Below are 14,411 nucleotides of genomic sequence, written 5' to 3' on the forward strand. Positions count from 1 at the left end.
TTTATGTTAATATGTAGAGGGACTAAAAAGGTTCGGCATCACACTGACCTGGGTTCTAATTCTCATTACTCCACTTAACAGATTTTACAAATCATTAATAATAACCACTTCACTGTGGAAGCTAATTGTGGACACTGGTATAGGCATTTTACATGGCACCTCTCACAAAGGAAGGAACCAGTAAACTCTCACTGCTGTTTTGATAAGTGTTGGTCTGGCAATAAAATAGGTTATTAGGAGCCCAAGATGAATACGACTCTATTTCTGGCTTCAGGGGTAACTACTGCTTATAAGACAGAGTAGATGTAAAATTATAATGAAAAAGTACTAAGCTAGAGATAAAGAGATGATCCAAAGAAAAAGTCATTTGATTTCGTCTAGGAGTGTCTTTCCACTGAGACCTTCCAATACCTTGTTTTTAAATATAGTCTCTAGTAAAATGGCTTATCCGTATATCCCTGGGAAATAGCTCCCTAAAAACAGGATTCTGTCTTTTTATAGCTTTTTTATTTGATACTCATAGTTTAGAATACAACCTACATAGAAAGATCTCAGGCAATATTTAATGAGAAAATAATGGTGAGAGATAGTGTTTAAAACATACTCTGGGTGCCGGGCGTGGTGGCGCACGCTTGTAATCCCCGCGCTTGGGAGGTGGAGACAGGAGGATCGCGCAGGTTCGAAGCCAGGCGCATGCGCTGGCTTAAGAGACCCTGTTTCAAAAATATAAAATAGGTCTGGGAGTGTAGCCCGGAGGTAGAAGGACTTCCAGGAACCCCAGTACCACACACACACACACACAAAAAAAAAAAAAAAAAAAAAAAAAAACCATACTCTGGGTATAATAAAGAGACCATCCAGGTTTAAATGGTTTTATGCACAAATAAATAGGAGGGGTGCATTATGGGAAATTTTGTAGGTTAGAATCAGAAATTTGGGCTATATCATGTCAGCCATTGAAAGTTTTGGAAAAGAAACGAATAAAACAAAATAAATATTTGAACTTTAGTTTGAATATTGTGTTCAAGATATAACGGTATTAGCCAAGTGTGGTGGTGGACATCTATAATCCCAGTATTTTGGAGGCTGAGACAAAAGGATCACAGGTTTGAAGACAACCTCAGCAGTGTAGTGAGACTTTTAGTAACATAGGGAGATACCGTTTCAAAATAAAAATATAAAAATAGGTGGGGGTATAGCTCAGAGGTAGAATGCCTCTGGGTTCAATCCCCAGTACCAAAAAAATGATTTAGTGGTATTGACAATTTTGTAATTTTGATGACATGTGCTGGGAAGGGGAGGGAGTGAGTGGGATTGGATCTGGAGGAAAATGTCAAGAATCGTGTGCATATATATTCCTATCACTTTATATCTTGTTGAGATGTGTTTTTACAACGCACCAGTAAAAGTATTTTAAAAAGATAAAATGGAAAAAATCAATAACACTAGTGTAGTAGCTCAGAGTTTGAGCAAAAGTGACAGGAACAGAAGTGGAATTCAGGGATGGTTCTGAAATGCTGTCGAGGGAGTTGTGATAGGACTTAGCCATGACTAGGTCCTGTAGGGATTGAGTTGAAGTCTGAGAATTAGAGTACTGTGACAAAGACGGTGGATCTTGAGTATTCTTCTATCAGAAGATTTCCAAATGAAAATGTTGTTCTTTAGCATTTTAGTGCCTGCTCCTGGACTTATTTCAGAAAGAAGTAGAATTAGAATCCCTGTTGAAACCAGGAAAGAGCTACTTGCTCTTCAAAGAAAATGGAGGAAGACCATAAGGGTCATGATGTTGAGAAGCAGGTCACCAACTTGCATTCCTAGGAGCAAGCAACCTTCCATCCACCTTTCCTCTATCTGTCTGTCTGACTATCTATCTATCTATCTATCTATCTATCTATCCATCCACCTACATTCCTTAACTATCTACCTCAGGGCAACTATCTACCATGCTGCCTTCTAAATATTTCATAATGACAGGCAGTTTGCTTCACCCTGTGAGTCACAGGACTGCAATAGCAATTGTATGAAGTACAGAATGATCCTAATTTTTTTTATTGCATTGATTGGTTCTGTTTCTTCATGGGGACAGCAGTAAATTACTCTTAAATTTAGCTTTGAGACACTGCAATTTCAGCTCTAAGTACAGAAATTGAACTGCTTTCAAGGATAGCAAAATGATGGCAGTGTCCTGGTGCTAAAATACAATGACAAGCTAAAATACAATGCATCATTACACTCCCATGTGGGAACTATACATCCATGCTGGGATGGCAGAATGCTCTGCTTAAACACACTCTCTGAGACTACTTTCTCTTTAAGAAGCAGAAATGATAATGCATACTCTGTTTAACCAAAAGGGTCAGTAGAAGGATCACAAGAGACAATATCTGTGAATGTGCCCTGTGAAACATATAATAAAAAGGAATATTATTTTTATCACAGTAGGGGTATTGCTTTTTTTCTTTTTTATACTGGTAAAGCATATTCTGGGTGTCTCTAATTCCACTGAATCTGACTGAGAGAGGCAAACAATATTACCCAGGGAATAAATTACTGGGTTAATTTTGTTAGCATCTAGCTAAGTGACCCTAGGCTAAATGTTTCACTTTTCAGTTTTATCATGCTTAAAACAGAAGCGATTATACTACATGTTCTAGAATATTTTTGTAATTCTTACATCCATTCCCCAGTCTTTCAACCTGAAAAATACTTCCCTGTGTTTCCTGTTTCTGCACTGAGCTCCATTTCTCCTTCCTTTTTTTTTTCTGGCAGCTCCACCTCTCACCCAGGATTCTGACTCTTCTTCTTCTCACCTCTCAGTAGACTTCTATCAGAATCCTGAGATGCAGTCACTTATTTTCCATCTTCTCCTATGGTCTAGAACATATACAATGTTTTCTCATTTGATTGTAGCTCTAGCATAAAGTATATTGCATGTAATAAAGTATTTTAACTCAATGTTTCTTGACCAGGGGTGATCTCAGCTCTCTAGAGGATATTTGGTTGTCTTAACTAGGCTAGTGCATCACTGGCATCTAGGGAACAGAACCGGGGTTGCTATATCTAAACATCCCTCAAGGCACAACACTGCCCTCTGCAAAAAAGAATTATTTGGCATGAAATGTCAACAGTGTCAAAATTAAGAAACCTTAATATTTATTTTATTTTGTAGTTACTGAGGATGGAACCCAGGAGCGTTCTACCTCTGAGTTATACATCCATCTCTAATGGTTTATTTATTTATTTATTTATTTATTTATTTATTTTTGGTGGTACTGGGGGTGAAACCCAGGGACTTTCTACCTCTGGGATATACTTCCAGACCTATTTTATATCTTTATTTGGAAACAGGGTCTCACTAAGTTGCTGAGAGCCTCACTAAGTAGCTGAGGCTGGCTTCGAACCTATGTGATCCTCCTGTCTCAGCCTCCCAAGCACGGGGATTAGAAGCATGCACCACCACACCTGGCTTAAGAAACCTTATTCTAACTAATACCCTTGCTTCAATTAGAGAATGTGCTGACCTTTAGGTTCTGAAGTGATTAGGCATTGCACGGGCTTTTTGGCATTCATCACCCTTGAATATCACAGAAGGGGCTGTGTGATTGTTTCATAGATAGCTGCTTTTACAAAAAAAAAAAAGCTGTGGTTTGCTTTTTTTGTTGTGGTACTAACAAGAGAATAATAAAAAGAACTGTAAGCCAATGTAGTCAGACTTACAATGATTCAGCTTACAATTTTTTAACTTTGCAATGATGCCGAAGCAGTATGCATTCAGTAGAAACCATACTTTGAAATTTTATCTTTTCCCAATCTAGTGATCTCTGGTATGATGGTCTTCTGCTATGCTGGTCAGAAGCAGCAGCTGTAGCTCTCCTGCTATTACAAGGTTGAACAACTGATACTGTATTGCACACTGTATTGTCCACTGTTTTGGGCTTCATGCACTCAGTAAATTATAGAAAATATTCAACTTTTTTCTATAAAATATGCTTAATATGAGATGATTTCACCCACCAGTAAGCTACTATAAGGCTAAGCTATAATATTCAGTAAGTTGGGTGTATTGAGATTATTTTCAGCTTGATATATTTTCAATTGATGTATTATTGTGATATAACATCATCATTAAATCAAGGAGCATCTATGACACCTTCAGCACTTTTTCATCTGCGGCAAATATTGATCTAGTTAGACTTTGATCAGAGCAACAAGGCCTGTCAAGAAATCTGGGAGAGAAGCTACACTCTCCTCACTATAGGCCAAAGAAGAGAAACTACCACAGGGCTGTTTAACCAAGGATCATTGTCATATAGCCATGGGAACTATCCTAGTTTCTAAAGAAGCATTAGATATTTGATACTTTCACTTTTTAACATTTTCTTTTCCATACTGAGGATTGAAACTGGGACTTCACACATGCTAGACAAGCATTTTGCCACTGACACATATCCCCAGACCTTTTCATTAAGACCTGCCCTGCAAAACTTGACAAACCTTTCTACCACTCCTTTTTCACAACACATGAAAATGCCTATTTCTTCCTCTAATACACTGTATGCTCAGCTGTATACAGTAGTTTATTGTTATCATGAGTATCCCTCACTCTCAATGAAGGATTTTTGTCTACTACCAGAGCCTTAGTAACTAGGAATAAGGATTTATCATACTGTATGTAACTACTGTATAGATGTTTAGTATATACATAAAAATTTAAATTTGGGTATGATGTACATATTTAAACTTATAACAGTGTCATGCATGGCACAGTAGGGAGGGAGAAAGTGGGGTGGGAATTGAGAAAGGGCTCAACAAGTACTGTGTGCATGTATACCTCTATCACCCTGCACTTCATCATGAAGTATGATTACAATGCACTAGTAAAAATTTTTATTTATTTCTTTTGGTACTGAAGAATTGAAAAGCATTATTTCTATTAACTATACGCCCAGCCCTATTTTATTTTTTATTTGGCAGTGGGGTCTCACCAATTTGCAGAGGTCCTCACCATGTTTGTTGCTGAGGCTGGCCACAAACTTGTGATCCTCCTGTCTCAGCCTCCCGAGTATTGAGATTAGAAGTGTGTACCGCCATGACTTGATTATTTTTGTATTTTAACACAGAGTCTTACTGAGTTTCCCAGGCCAGACGTGAAATTGAGATCTTCCTACATAGGCCTTGAGTAGCTGGGATCATAGGTGTGTACCACTGCACCAGCTTGATTTTGACATTTTTAAGGTGACTTGTTTTTCCTTTAAGGATAAAAAATATGATTTAATCACTACATATTACACACATGTATTAAATTATCTCAATGTTCCCTGTAAATTATTATGGGTCAACTAAAAATTTTAATTAAAAAATAAAGTGTTTTAATTTCTTATTAAAACAAACTTTATTCTAATAGTGCCTCTAGTGACTTACTTTATCCCATGCCACTTCTCTCCTCACTCCCTATTTCTGCATTATCATCACCTCTCTTAATTCTTTGAGCATCCTCTCTCATACTCATCTTTTGGGAAGATCCTACTGCTTTATTCCTATTGATTCCTCAGAGCTCAGCTCAAATGTAATTTTCTAGACATAATCTGACCTGGCCCTACTTGAGTTTGGACCCCAAATTATCCATCCTTTTGTGTACCAGTCATTCTCCCTAGTGTTTTTCACAGTTACCGTTTCATCAAACTCTACTATAAGTTCTATAGCAAGGAAAATTTCTGTCTCTACAAGTGCGACCTACATACCAATGGAACACAATAAGCATGTATGTCATTAGTTAAAAGAACTGTTTAGAAACAGTGTCTGAGCTTCCTGTTTAAATTATATTTGACAAAGCATTCCTCATTCAGATCTAATTATCTTTCAAGAAGAATACACACAGATACTATAAGCAAAGAAAGTTTTTTTCTTTTTTAATGGTACTGGGAATTGGATCTATGGATGTTCCATCTCTGAGATCCACCTCTAGTTTGCTCTTTTGTTCTTTATTTTGAAACTAAATTGTAGAGGGCCTCACAAGTTGCTGAGGCTGGCTTTAAACATGTGATCCTTCTGTCTGAGCTTCTCAAGTACTGAGATTACAAGCATGTGCCACCATACCTGGCTCAAAAAAAGTTTTAGTTAAGAACTAAAAAAATCCAGTGAGATATATAAAATAAAATTTTTAAATGAAGGAACTAAATAATTTGAAAATATCACTTTTCTCTAAATTAATTTAAAGATCAATGTGATCCTAATAAAATCCTTATGTATCTTTGGGAATGTAATAAAATGGTTCAGTTAATGACCTGGAGTAATTCACAATTAAGAAAAGCTAAGATAATCTTGAAAATTTTGAGATTAGAATTCACCAGTATGTATTAAACCTTAAAATATTGTGTTCAACATAGCGCTAGAATAAAAACAAAAAATAACACAATTAAATAGAAACTATAGAAACAGATCCAAGTATATATAAAACTTGTAAATGATAAAGGTCATGAATGAGTAAGACAAAGTGGGTTTGTTGATAAAAGAAAATATTTATATTTGGGGATCTTACCATACACTAAAATAAATTCTGCTGCACTAAGGAGTTACATTAGCTAACTGAATAAATTAATTAATAAATAAATTGTGAAGAAAATTAAACAAGAAGTAAATGAATATAATTTTTCTATGGAATGAAGTTTCTGAACATAAATGCCATTGGAGAAATCACAAAGGAATGGTAACATACAGTAGACTTGCTTCATGACACTGGCTATTCTGTGTGAAGAGTTGGTGTGTGCCAGACATCAGTCCTCATGCTGTATGTGTGTTTTAAGTTAAAGTATGGTCACCAAGGAGCTACATGTAATTAAGATGCCAAGTAAGGCATAGATAAGACAAAGCAAATTGACCAAATCATTTCATAAGAGAAGTCAGAGGCAGGAGTCAAACCCTAGCAATCAGATGCACAGAGCTTCTGGTCATCACTTTGCTCTTTAGGCTACTATGAACATAAAACACATCTGAAAATTAAAATAAAATAGAATAAAACCAAAAATAATCAAAAGGCAAATAATGAATTGAAAAAAATTCAATACCTTTAGCCACAAATATATACTCTATTTTTTTAAGTCTTTCTTGTGTCTCCTCCCTTCTTGCTTCATTTGCCATTGTGGGACTGCAAATTAGTGCAACCACTTTGGAAAACAGTATGGAGGATCCTCAGAAAAAATGGGAATGAACCTACCATATGATCCAGTAATATCACTTCTGAGTATTTACCCAAAAGAATGGAAACTAAACTACCAAACTAATGCATATGTATCTATGTTCATAGTTACAATTCGCCATTACAAAACTATGGAACCAGCCAAGATGTCCATTAATTGATGATTGGATTACAAAACTATGGGATATGTACACAGTGAAATTTTACTCAGCCATCAAGAAGAACAAAGTTATGTCATTTACAGGGAAATGGATGGAATTGGAGAACATTATGCTAAATGAGATTAGTCAGTCACAAAAAGTAAAGAATACATTTAAAGAATGTATTTAAATAATACATAAAGAATGTCTTTGTTTAAAGAATGAGTATACAGTTTTTTTCAAAATGGCGACTGAGGGACACAGCACTTCTCAGTAGCTGAAGCAAATAAAGTTTAAATACTTAGAAAGCAGTGTCTAAATCAACAAAATAAATACATACCAGGAACCAAAACACATCCAGGTACCTCGGCGGAACCCTGAACTTGAAGAAGAAGAAGAACAAAGATCGGACACGGGACCTGCTGCAAATACAATCGGAACACTGATCGGAACGCTGACGGCGGGCTGCCTTTGCAGCTGCCCAAGGAGCTGCCTGCCCGAAATTACCACGGAAAGATAATTCGGGACTAAAAACGGGCTTAGGACCGCATCTTAAACAGCGAGCAGTAGCCTCCAGAATTCTGTGTGCCCACCAGCGACCAGATCACAACTGCATAGAGACTTCCACGGATTCCTGCACCAATTCAGGTACCTGAGGGCGCCCTGGTAAGTTGGGGTCCTAGCGTGTGCGCAGCCCCAACCACCCAGCACGGGCTCAAGCCTCAGACCCCAGCACTCTCCTCACGCACCTTACCTGCGCCACGGTCCCCTGCTGGTAGTCAGTACCTGTACACTGCTACCTCTAAATTGAAGTCTGCTTGTGTGTCTAGCCCCTGCCACCTTGCCAGAGCCGGCCTTCCAGGCTGCAAAAGCCCTGGGTGACCCGGAAATCTCCGTGGGGCACCCCCAGCTTCTACGTCCCACGGGAGGCAGAGACCATTGCTGGACAATGCACACTGGACCCTTGAGCACCTACCCTGCACCCCTGGCCCACCGCTGGGTGTTCCCACCCTCCTGGTAACCAGAGGCTTAGTGCTAAGCAAAGAACACAGCTCAATACACCTTGGAAGAGCATACCAGCAGCAATAGACAGCTGCATCCACTCTCACTTGGGTCCAGTATTAGCAGCGCATCCAGCCTGCACTCTAGGAATAGGCAGAGCTCTGGCAGTAAGTGGGGGCATCCAGGAACCAGCACCCATTTGCCCAGGGTACATCTTGGGACCACACCGGCTAGCCCAGCTGGAATTTCTAGAGACACAAGAAAATCCATCGGGCCACAAAATCTGCTCAGGACCTCAGGGGGAGGTTTCAACTATACTTTGGTCATTCTCCACCCCTGCTGTAGGGACGCTCAGGCTGGAGGCTAGGGTGGTGAGTGCAGAGGTGCTGACCACAGGTTAGAATTTCGCAGAACCTGTGAATTGTACAGAATCAAATAACAGTGAAATCAGACATCCGGACACATGAACCTAAAGCAGCTAAAGGAGAGAAAGGTGTCCAAACACCCAGAGTGACTTAAGAAGATAAAAATAGAGTACAAAGAAAACTAAGAGACATTGGATGGTATTCTGAAAGCTACCAAAGCAATCAGATACACACATATTATTTGGACCTGACCCCATATGCGTAAATAAGGAGGACTGTTTGTTTTACTTTTAATGTGGATGTTTTGTTGTATTTTGCTTTTATAGTGCTTTTGTTTTGGTAGGGTTATTGCTGACTTATTTTTTTTTCTTTTAACCCACACTTCTTTTACTTTAACTTGTTGTGTTATATATATATATATATATATATATATATATATACATACATACATTGGATAGTTTGCCTTATTTTTTTATTTCACACAGCTGCTAGTTCCTTTTACTTTTTTCTTGTTCTTTTTCCTCTTTCTTCCTCTTCCCTTCCTTTTTTTTTCTCTTCACTCTCCTCCTTTTATTGGTTTTCCTTCATTTTTCTTGGATTACATAAAAGTCTTGGTATCTTGGGTGGATTCTTTTTTTTTTTTTTTATGTCTGTCTGCTCCTCCCATCATCCCTATTTACAAACCTACCCACACTAACCTACATACTTTTCTCCCCCAAAACTTTTCCCCATAATATACCTCCTGGTTTAATACTCAAAGTATCTCTTATATCCATAATTACTCTACCAACGACAAGAGTCCTAGTAGTTAACTCTCTCTCATTCCTAACAAGTTATTACCTTATCATACTTAAAGTCTTTCTCAACCTAACATATCCTCTACGTAACCCGACTCCCTTACCAATCACCCCAGCTCCTTGCACATCACCCACCCTCAACACTGGAAAGGCTCTGCTGACTAACCAATACCCCCAAACTCCTAATATTAAGATTTGACTAAGTACAGTACTCACGAACGATGGGTAGAAATCAGAAAAACAAGACAGAGAATGCTATAAATATGAGAACCAGGAATTATGAAGAGACATCAGAAATCACGAATACTGACCTACTAGAAATGCAAGAAGGGGAGTTCAGAATCTTGATGTTCAATATGATGAAAGGATTTAAAACGAGTATAGAGGAGGTTAAAGGTGAACTAGAAACACTAAAAAAGAATCAGAAAGAGGTCTGGAACGAAATGAAAGAGGCAATAAGTGAAATGAAGACAGCAATAGAAAGAAATTCTGGAAGATTAGATGAAATGGAAAACAGAATATCAACATTAGAAGACAGTACATCCCAAACCGAAAACACAGTCAGCAATATACAGAAATCTTTACAGCAACAAAACCTAAACATCCAGCAATTATGGGATAATATGAAGCGCCCTAATTTACGGATAATAGGCATCGAGGAAGGGATAGAGGTACAGACCAAGGGCATCTGTAATATCTTCAAGGAAATAATCTCAGAGAATTTTCCAAATATGGAAAGAGACTTGAATCTTCAAGTCCAGGAGGCATACAGAACTCCACTGAGACAGGACCAAAGAAAAACCACTCCACGCCACATAATAACCAAATTGACCAGCATAGAGGCCAAGGAAGGAATCTTAAAAGCAGTGAGAAAAAAAGGACTGGTGACATATAGAGGCAAAACAATACGAATCACCCCAGACTATACAACCCAGGTTAGGAATGCTAGGAGAGACTGGTACGACGTGATTCAGACCCTGGAAGAAAATAACTTCCAGCCAAGGCTCATCTATCCAGCAAAACTATTATTCAAGATCAATGGGGAAGTCAAAGTCTCCAGGATAAACAGAATCTCAAAAAATTCATGAATTCAAAGCCAACACTAGAGAAAATTCTTAAAGAAATAAATCATAAGGAAGAAAATAGAAGCAGACTTCAGAATCAGAGAAGAGAGGAAGTTAATAAGTGGGCCATTTAAGTAAAGAAGAAAGATCACACCACCCAAGAGTAGACAGAACACAAAATGACAGAAAACAAAAATCATATTTCAATAATATCTCTTAATGTCAAAGGACTTAACTCACCAATCAAAAGACATAGACTGGCAATGTGGATTAGGAAACATAATCCAAATATATGCTGTCTGCAAGAAACTCACCTCACAGCCAAAGACATTCACAGGCTGAAGGTGAAAGGATGGAAAAAGATATACCATGCCACCAGTGACCAAAAAAGAGCAGGGGTAGCAACCCTGATATCCAACAAAACAGACTTTAAACTAAAACACATCAAAAGAGACAAAACAGGGCACTTCCTTTTATTAAAAGGAACAATACACCAAGAAGATATAATGATAGTAAATATTTATGCCCCAAATGTGGGTGCAACCACATTTGTAAAACAAACCCTACTGGACATAAGATCCCAAGTAGACCCAAATACAATAATTCTGGGAGATTTTAATACGCCTCTCACACCACTGGATCGATCTTCAAGGCAAAATATGAGTAAAGACGCTTTAGAACTAAAGGAAACCATAAACCAAATGGACCTAATAGACGTTTTCAGAGTATTTCAACCAGGAACTACAGAATACACTTTCTTCTCAGCAGCCCATGGAACCTTCTCCAAAATAGATCACATCCTGGGACACAAAGAAAATACCAGCAAATTCAAAAAATGTAATATAATTCCATGCATCTTTTCAGACCACAATGGAATCAAAGTAGAAATCAACAACAGGAAACTCAAAAGAAAGTACTCAAATTCATGGAGAATAAATGATACACTATTGAATGACGAATGGGTAAGGGCAGAAATTAGGGAAGAAATAAAGAAATTTATGGAAACAAACGAAAACAGAGACACAACTTACCAAAACCTATGGGACACCATGAAGGCAGTTCTAAGAGGAAAGTTTATTGCATTGAGTGCCCACGAAGGACAGAGAACCTCCAAGTAAAGAACCTAATGACACAACTAAAGGACCTAGAAAGACTGCAACAGTCTATTCCCAAAGCCAGCAGAAGGCAAGAAATCATCAAAATTAGGGCAGAAATAAATGAAATAGAGAACAAAAAAACAATTTAAAGAATCAATAAAACAAAAAGTTGGTTCTTTGAAAAGATTAATAGAATTGATAAACCCCTGGCCAACCTAACCAAAAGAAAAAGAGAATCAACTCAAATTATCAAAATTAGAAATGAAAAAGGAGATATCACCACTGATAGTGAAGAAATTCAAAATATTATCAGAAACTACTTTAAAAATTTATACTCCAATAGATCTGAAAACCTGGATGAAATTGACAGATTTCTAAGCACAGTTAACCTTCCTACACTCAACCACGAGGACATAGCAAGCCTAAACCAACCAATAACAACCAAAGAAATAGAAATGGCAATAAAAATTCTTCCACCAAAGAAAAGCCCAGGCCCAGATGGGTTCCCAGCTGAATTCTACAAAACCTTCAGTGAACAACTAATACCAATACTTCATAACATGTTCCGGGAAATTGAAAGAGAAGGAACTCTTCCAAATTCCTTCTATGAGGCCAGTATCACATTAATCCCCAAACCAAATAAAGATACCTCAAGAAAGGAAAACTACAGACCAATATCCTTAATGAACATAGATGCAAAAATTCTAAACAAAATACTAGCTATACGCACTCAAAACTATATCAAGAGAATAATACATCATGACCAAGTCGGTTTCATCCCAGAAAAACAAGGCTGGTTCAACATACGCAAATCAATACATGTTATTCACCACATAAATAGAACCAAGAACAAAAACCACATCATCATAGCAATAGATGCTGAAAAAGCATTCGACAAAATCCAACACCCATTTATGTTAAAAACACTGCAAAAAATTGGGATAGAAGTAAAGTACTTCAACATCATCAAGGCAATATACTGCAAACCCAAAGCCAACATTATATTGAATGGGGAAAAACTGCAAGAATTTCCGCTTCAGTCAGGAACAAGACAAGGATGCCCACTATCACCACTCCTTTTCAATATAGTCCTTGAGACTCTTGCTGCAGCAATCAGACAAGAGAAGGGAATCAAAGGAATTCACATAGGAAGAGAGGAAGTAAAACTATCCTTATTTGCAGATGACATGATCCTTTATCTGGAAGACCCAAAGAACTCAACCAAAAGACTTTTGGAGCTGATCGACAAATTCAGCAAAGTCGCAGGTTACAAAATCAACCTAAAGAAATCAGTGGCCTTTCTTTACGCCAACAACAAATCCACAATGAAAGAAATAAAAACAACAATTCCATTCACTATAACCTCAAAACCTATAAAATACCTAGGAATAAACCTAACCCAAGATGTAAAAGACCTCTACAACAAAAACTATAAAACATTAAAGAAAGAAATAGAAGAAGATCTTGGAAGATGGAAAGATCTCCCGTGCTCATGGATAGGCAGAATAAATATCATCAAAATGGCCATTCTGCCAAAACTGATATATAGGTTCAATGCAATTCCCATTAAAATACCAGTGACATTCTTCAAAGACCTAGAAAAATCAATCATGAACTTCATATGGAGAAGGAAAAGACCTAGAATAGCCAAAGCAATTCTCAATAACAAGAAACACGCAGGAGGCATTACAATCCCGGACTTCAAACTATACTATAGAGCAATAGTAGTAAAAACAGCATGGTACTGGCACAAAAACAGATATACTGACCAGTGGATTAGAATAGAAGATACAGAAACAAACCCACACATCTTTAGTCAATTAATCTTTGACAAAGGGGCCAAACACATACGCTGGAGAAAAGACAGCCTTTTCAACAAGTGGTGCTGGGAGAACTGGCTAACCATTTGTAAAAAGATGAATCTAAACCCCTATATCTCACCCAACACAGGAATCAACTCAAGATGGATTAAAGACTTAGAAATTAGACCTGAGATGGTGAAGTTAGTAGAGGAGAACATAGGTTCAACACTACAACATATTGGCACAGGCAGTAACTTTCTCAACAAAACCTCCAAAGCTCAGGAAATTAAAGCAAGAATAAACAAATGGGACAACATCAAACTAAAAAGTTTCTTCTCATCAAAGGAAACTATCAATAACCTAAAGAGGAAGCCTACAGAATGGGAAAGGATCTTTACCAGCCACCATTCTGATAGGGGGCTAATATCCAGAGTATACAAAGAGCTCAAAAGGCTCTACACTAGCAAAACAAACAAACCAATCAAGAAATGGGCAAATGAACTAAATAGACACTTCACAAAAGAAGAGATACAAAGGGCTAATAGATACATGAAAAGATGTTCTTCATCACTGGCCATCAGGGAGATGCAAATCAAAACTACACTGAGATTCCATCTAACCCCAGTCAGAGTAGCAAGCATAAAGAAATCAAACAAACAACAACAAATGCTGGCGAGGATGTGGGGAAAGAGGAACTCTTTTACACTGTTGGTGGGAGTACAAACTAGTTCAGCCACTATGGAGATCTGTGTGGAGATTCCTGAGAAAGTTGGAAATAGATCCACCATATGATCCAGCTATACCACTCCTAGGTATCTTACCAAAGGGGTTGAATTCAGAGAAATACAGCAACGTATGCATACCTATGTTCATAGCAGCACAATTTGTAATAGCCAAAATATGGAACCAACCCAGATCACCATCAACAGATGAATGGACAGCAAAACTG

This window comes from Muscardinus avellanarius (assembly GCF_963383645.1).
Source record: "Muscardinus avellanarius genome assembly, chromosome: 1".
Taxonomy (NCBI): Eukaryota; Metazoa; Chordata; class Mammalia; order Rodentia; family Gliridae; genus Muscardinus; species Muscardinus avellanarius.